The following is a 7,425-nucleotide window of genomic DNA, read 5'->3' on the forward strand; positions in this document are numbered from 1 at the left end:
TTTTAAACTTTGGATGTAGGGTCATAACTTTAGGGCATTCAGGAGGGCCTAAGACCCTCCCATTAACTTCCCTTAAATCCAGCTTGGAAGGAATGAGTGATGTTAACCAAGAGAGATGATTGCAAGGTTGTAAAATCATCCAGTGTAAGAAGCCTGAAGGGCAAAGCAGCTTAATTGAGCCTGTAACCTTATTGGTAAACTTGGAGAAAAAATGTCTGTTTGGTAAGTTAAAGAACAGCTGAACAAATTTATTAAGAATTTTTTCAGTCTTTCAAAGTATGGTAAGAAGTTCTCACAATTTAGCTCTCCAGATTCCCTGAGAGCTAGAAGCCAAAATTTACTTAACATTGAAGGCTAGCTAACTAATCCTTATACTGAGGCAAAGGCTAGCAAGTTAACTGAGACTGTCGCAATGCTTTAATACTTATATTGTTGAAACAGAAGGGTGAGAAGAGGAATCTTATGTGTGACAAAGTTCATTTAGTCATTTTAACCAAAAAAACTTTCTCCTTACTAAAAGCTTGTAATAAAATTAGGGAAGATAAACACATTTTTAATTCTACAGAGAAAACTGATCCTAAGAAGTCCCAAGATGATGTAAACCCCGTTGAGGATCCAGGTCCATTCACCTGGAGAAAGGGCTATGCATTTGTTTTTACAGAATAAAACTGATGGACTTCCTTTAACAGGAGGCAACCATGTTTGGAGAAAGATGAACAAGGAAGAGATGGAGAAGCCACCAAATATTAATCACAATTCCTTTTTCAGGTTAATGACACTCCGAAGAGAGGGGCTTTTTGTTTATATTTTCACAGGCAAAGGAGATAGGTGGATTTCTCTTCAGCCAGCAAGGCCCAGAAGAAAGCAGGGAAGCTGATGTGTGACCAGACCCTGTTCTGTTACTGAAGTTATTCAAAACATCAAGGAGACCTGGCAGATTCCTGAGAGTGGTGATTGCTGAGTGCTGAGTTATTTCTTCCACTGCTGACGCTAAGACTGTTCACTTGCTTTAACCATGCTCTGCTTGTAAACCTTTCAAAAGACAGCATCCTCGTCCTAAAGAGCAGGATGGGGGTGTGGATCCTGGTGGAGAGGAAGCGCAGATGGGAGAGCAGTCCGGAATCGTCCTTCTTGATGCAAGTGGTGTCGGAGATGCTGAGGAGACCTCGCCGACTCGTGGGAATGCTGGTCGCAGCTATAATTGGACTCACAGCCATTGCCACCACTGCTGCCTTCGCTGGGAGTGCTCTACAAGAGTCCATCAAGACTGAACATTTTGTGCAGAAGTGGCAAGTGGACTCACATCAGCTCTGAGCCACTCAGGCTAAGGTGGATGAGGAACTGGGGGGGAAAGTAGCGGAGCTGCAGCAAACTGCCCAGTGGTTGGGAGATCAAATCATGAATTTGAAACATCAATGTTGAAATGTGATTGGAATGTAACTGATTTCTGTGTAACTCCTTACCCATATAATAAGACATTGCACGATTGGGATTTGATTAGGAAACATTTGCAAGGGCTTAAGGGAAATATTTCGTTAGATGTTGATCAGCTTAAAAAGGATATTTTCTATACATTCCAAGACAAGCTTGAGGCATCTCTTGGCTCTGATATGATTAAGCAGTTGGTGAGTGGCATGGAAAGGTTGGATCCGCGAGCGTGGGTGCAAAGTATCTCACATAGCTTAAGTTCCAGTCTGACTGTGTTGTTTGTCATCATAATTGTGATGCCTGCAGTCTCCTGTCGCTTCTACAGGAAGCTGAGAGATATGAAGAGACCATGTTGCCTCCGTTACTCTATTGAATCTTAAACGTCACGCAGAGAGGGGAAATGTGGGATACTAGCACTGTAGGGAAAGATGACTGGGACTTATACCCTGACTTGAACGGAGGGAATCCGGAAGACTAGAATTCCACGGCTGGGAGACCGCCACTCTGGTAGTTGGGTATATAGTCCAAGTACATGTTCCTGCGGGTGTCTACGTTTTCCACAGTTTCTCCCTTAAAGATGTGCTGCAGAGTGAGCACATGGTTAATTCATTCTCCCTATGGAAGCAGACATTCCTATTTGGCTCTATTTCTTCCCGCCGCAGCATCCAGCCCCTCATACCTTCCTCCAATAGCAGATGGGCATAGGGGACTTTTCCCAGCGCTCGGATTCAAAATGTTTCTATTAAGCCCGAATTTTTGGCTATATTAATTGGATCATGAAATTTTGCCTTGGCAGCTTTTAATGTATAGAAGATAACCATGTCGCCTATGTGGCTTTTGAATTTTATATATGAGTTAAAGGGGGGACTTGTGGGGAGAGGTCAAACGCTTACAGACATCCTCCCCAGGGTAGTTAGACTACAGGGTAGGCCTCTAGGGTAGTTAGTCCACCAGACTATATGGCAGGCCTCACTCCCTGCTACTGGGGACAATAGACTATTCCTCCTTGAGGCCTGAGACCAAGCATTCACACCCTACTGATAATGGTTCCTATGGAGATCTAGGGAATAGGTCAAAGTTAGGCCTCCATCCTGAACCTAGGATCCCTCCCCTTCCTATTGCCTGTGTGTCCCTAGACCACCCCCCTCTCATTACTGTATTACCTATAGGACAGCCCCTTCCAGTGATGTATGTCCTCACCTGTAATTAGGGGGCTTGCATGGCCCCAGAGAATATAAAAGGGGCCTGGGCTATCATTAAAGTCTCCCTCCCTCCACGTGGACCATCAGCGGGGCAGAGGTGAGCATGTTACCATGAATTGTGACTGACTCCCATTTATTTCGATACTTCTATCTCTCATGCTCTCTATAACTTTACTATAATCTTTACTTATTATCACTGTACAATTGCGCCTACCGGACCCGTAATGATGTTAGGGGCTGGCTTGCCCTGACAACTGCTGATGTCAGATGGGTCTTGGCTAAAAGCAGAGAACACCAGGAAGATGTTTGTGTTTTGTTTACTATGTGTGGCAGTTATATAATATCCTGTCAACCTGAGTGAAGGGATGGCGTCTAGCCTGTCAATCAGGTCATAGACAATGAGGCCTCCGTGTGGGCATGGCCTTCTCCTGGGAACGCCTGTCTTCCGCCCTGGAGGCAGGACACACACTCTCTCTGCTACACATTCATGATGACAAGCCACATGGAGTTATGCTGATGGTAGCCAGATCCCTGGAGTTGGAGGAGCCACGTGGAGACCCCTGCCAGCACTGAGATGCTTCCACCACCACTGGATCCACGAGACTTTCCACCCCTGGCCTGTGATCTTCCTGCATTCAGCATCCTTGCATGTGTTGCCTGAGTCTGAAGAGGAATTTATAAAAACTGGCATCAGCCATATGGGCTAATATCAGATTTATGGACTTGATCTGAACTGGGATGTTTTCTTAACATATAATTACTCTTGGATATCAAGCACTTTCTTATACATACGAGTGTCCCTGGATTTGTTTCTCTAGTCCACCCAGACTAACGCACTTTGCCAAGGCATTTGACTGTGTGGGCCATAATAAACTATAGGTAACTTGGAGAAAAATGAGAATTCCAGAACCCTTGAGAGTGCTCGTGTGGAACTTGTACGTGGATCAAGAGGTAGTTGTTCAAATGGAACAAGGGAATACCACAAGGTTTCCAATCAGGAAGGTTGTACATCAGGGCTGTACTGTTCACCATACTGCTTTGATCTATATGCTGAGCAAATCATCAGGGAAGTTGGCTTATGTGTCAGTCTGGGTAAACTAGGGAAACAAATCCACAGAAACTCATATGCATAAGAGAGTTTTATATAAAGGGTAAATGTACAATAAGAAAGCATCCCAACCCAGTGCTGCCCAAGCATATAGGTCCAACATTAGCCCATATGTCCAACACGGATCTACAAAGTCCTCCTCAATCTCACAAAACACACTCAATGACGCAGACTGCAGGAAAAAAGCTGAATCAGTGAACGCGTAAGCATCTCAGTGCTGGCAGGGGTCTCCACATGGCTGCGCCAGCACCCAGGGCTGCATCAGGGTAGGTCCATGTGGCTTCTCGGTAGGGATGTCTCGCAGGAAGCGAGCCTTGCCAGCTGAAGCAGGGAACTGGCTAAGGCAGCTGCACCCTGGTCCAATCATCAGAAAGCAAGAGACCTGAGAACTACAAAGGCGAGGCTCACCGGGCCATTTATCCCTCTGCCCTTCGATTACTCCCACATTACTCCCACATGTGTTTATTGGCCAGGTCGACACAATGTGGCATCGAGATCAGAGGAAGGCTTATTAACAACCTGCAAGATAGAGATGACGCAACCCTGTGTGCTGAAAGGGAGCAGGACTTGAGGTACTTGGTGATGAAATCAAGGACTGCAGCCTTCATGGATGACAACTCATAAAGAAGGCCCAATCTTCACCACTGCACCAATAGTTCACATCATGATAACTGAAGCAAAGGTTGAAGTTGTCAAGGATTTTGTCTTGCTGGGGTCCACAAACAGAGCTCCTGGAAGCTGCAGTCAGGAGATCAAATGGCACATTGCATTGGGTAAATCTGCTGCACAAAATCTCTTTAGCGTGTTGGAGAACAAGGATGTTACTTAGAGGACTAAGGCGCACCTGATCCAAGCCATGGTATTCCCCATGACCTCATATGCAAGTGAAAGTTGGACACTGACTGAGGAAGTTGGAAGAAGAATCAATGCATTGGAATGGTGGTGCTGGGGGAGAACACGGAGAGTCCCATGGACTGCGCAAAGGACAAACTGATCTGTCTTGGCAGAAGTACAGCCAGAGTGCTCCTTAGGGCCAAGGATGGCAAGACTTCTCACATCCTTTGGACAAGTTGCCAGGAGAGACCAGTCGCTGGACAGGGACATCCTGCTGGGCAAAGTGGAGGGGCAGCACAAAAGAGCAAGGGCCTCAGCGAGATGGATGGATACAGCAGCCACATTGATGGGCTCAGGCGTGGAAACAAGGCTGAGGCTGGCGCAGGGCCAGGCGGTGTTTTCTTCTGTTGTGCCCAGGGTCGCTATGTGTCGGAATCAACTCCATGACGCCTGACAACAACAAGCTTTAAAAGGGCATTGTGCCTGTGTAAACTTGAGCCGCCCCCATCACCATTTTCATTTTGGGATGTTCCCTGTTGTAGGATTGTTTTTCGACAGTTGTCCTCTCCTCACCTGTCCTCCTCCTCTTGGGCTGCCCAGAGCACTGGCTCCATGGGCAACAGTCCCTCGGTCACATTAGCTTGGGTCATGGTCATGCCGGTCAAGGCTCTGCCAGCACTGTCTATACCCTGTGTCTCTAGCTCCTTGTCAGTGTTCCAGCATCAGGAGTTCGCTCCCACTCTTGGCATCCAGGGCGCTTGCTCAGATAACTAGATAGCTAGAGAGAAAGAGACAGAGAGAGAGAGAGAGAGAGAGAGAGAGAGAGATATCTGGCCTGAGCCTGAGCCAATGCCAGGAGCTACTGTGAAGGGCTTCGGTTAGCTGGACAACAGCTACTGTCTCCCAGACACCTCTGGATGAAGCTGACCCATAAAGAGATTGAAAAGAAGATTTCAGCAACTTCCAACTTCCTCCCAAGAACAGTTGACTCAGGAGAGGGGGCTTAAAAGAGTGGAGGGCAAAGGGGGGGTTTGAATGGAATTTAGAGACAAAGAAATTTTTCCATTGTGAGGCCCCACTCATAATTTCTAGAGAATACAGCACACAGTCTAAAAAACCAGCCCATAAACATCCTAAGCACTTTCTTACAATTCTAAGGAACTGAAAAAGAAGAAAACCCCACCATTTCTGAGGCGAGTGAGTATTCCTAGGTGGGTGTCCTATTGAGGCTTTTCTTCACTGGTTCACTGAGCAGGTCACTCTCTCGGCTCTTTTTACAAGCCAGCGATGTTCCGGTGATAATCCACCTCACAACTTCGTGGCCAAGGCTTTCCTGGGGAAGACTCCACATCTAGAAGAGAAATCAGACACAATGGGTTGGTGTAATCATATTCCATTAAAAAAATCATCTTGATGGCTTAAAGACCACCACCACATAAATAAACCCAAAGGACAACTGATGAACTGGGAGAAAGAATGCAGCCCTGTCGCCGAGAAAGAACTCATGTCATTATTGAAGAACCCCAAGAAGGCTGGCAGAACTAGGGGGGATACATGCAGATAGCCCTTAAAATATATCAGGCAAAAGGCAATATATACATAATACATAATATATGGTTTACAAACCTACGTGGCCTACCATATCCCTTTCAGAAAAACAGAACCAAGATGACTCAGCACACGCTGGCCATGATCACCTTTTGTCTTATAGCCGATGATCCACTCACGTGAGCCCATGTGTGGCACAATTACACCCTGCCAGGCCCTACGCCAGCCTCCCAGTTGTTCTGTCTGCCCTGGAAAAGAATGAGCAAAAGTGTCATCCTTTTCCACGGGCTGGTCTCTCTTGATAACTCGCCCAGGCAAGTCAGTTCATCTTGCTGCCAAGCATTCTGGTTGGTCTTCTTTCAGGACAGGTGTTTTTTTGTTTTTTGGGGGGGAGGTTGGAAATCCACAGTACTTTCTTATTCAACACTCAACTTTCACCTGCATGAGTTTAGGAGTTGATTGAAAACCCCATGTCTCGGGCCTGGCCTTCTGTAACCCTCACAGCAGGGTTTTCAGCCCCTGCAGCAGACTGACCCAATGGATGGTGACGTCAGCAGCCGCCAGGCGAGCCCTGAGTGTGGACGCAAGCAAGAGGGAATCTTCGGCAGCGTCGATCTTCCCTGTGTGCATCATGAAGTGACCTGTGGGTCCAGTTGTGGGACCTGGGTCTTCTTGACCTTGAGTTGGGGTCCATGCTGAAGGCTGCCGTCCCGGCTCTTCACCCATAGGTGCTTCAGCAAGCAAGGTGCACAGTGAAGGGTATCTTACAGATAGGTGTCCACCTTTGCAACCTCCCTGGATTGTTCCAGAGCCATCTCCGGGGGCGGTGTCGCCCCGCCCCCACGTGTCCTCTGGCTTCAGACACAGCCCCAAGCTGAGGCCAGGATTCTGAAGGCCCTTTGGCTCCCGTGAGGCGACTCCAGGGTTCCTCAATAGCTCTGCTCCCTGGCTGTGCTGGGCGGGCGGTGCCACTTCCCAGGGCAGGGTGACGTCTCTGGGAGCGCGAGACGCCCTGGGGACAGAGACCAGGCCCAGGCTAGGCCACCGCGCGGGCACCCTGCGGTTCCCGCCAGCGACCCCAGGCCCCTGAGGGCGGGCGCTGAGGGGGCGGGGCCCGGCGCCGGAAGCGGGGCCGGGCCGGGCGCGACCTGTGACCTGAGGGGCCGGCAAGCCCTGGGGGCGGGGCCGGGATGCTGGCGGGGCCGCGATGTGGGGCGGGGGCGGAGCCGGTATGTGGGGCGGGGGCGGAGCCGGTATGCGGGGCGGGGGCGCGTTGTGGGGCCGGGCGGGGGCGGAGCCGGGATG

This window comes from Tenrec ecaudatus, chromosome 6 (genome assembly GCF_050624435.1).
Source record: "Tenrec ecaudatus isolate mTenEca1 chromosome 6, mTenEca1.hap1, whole genome shotgun sequence".
In the NCBI taxonomy this organism is placed as follows: domain Eukaryota; kingdom Metazoa; phylum Chordata; class Mammalia; order Afrosoricida; family Tenrecidae; genus Tenrec; species Tenrec ecaudatus.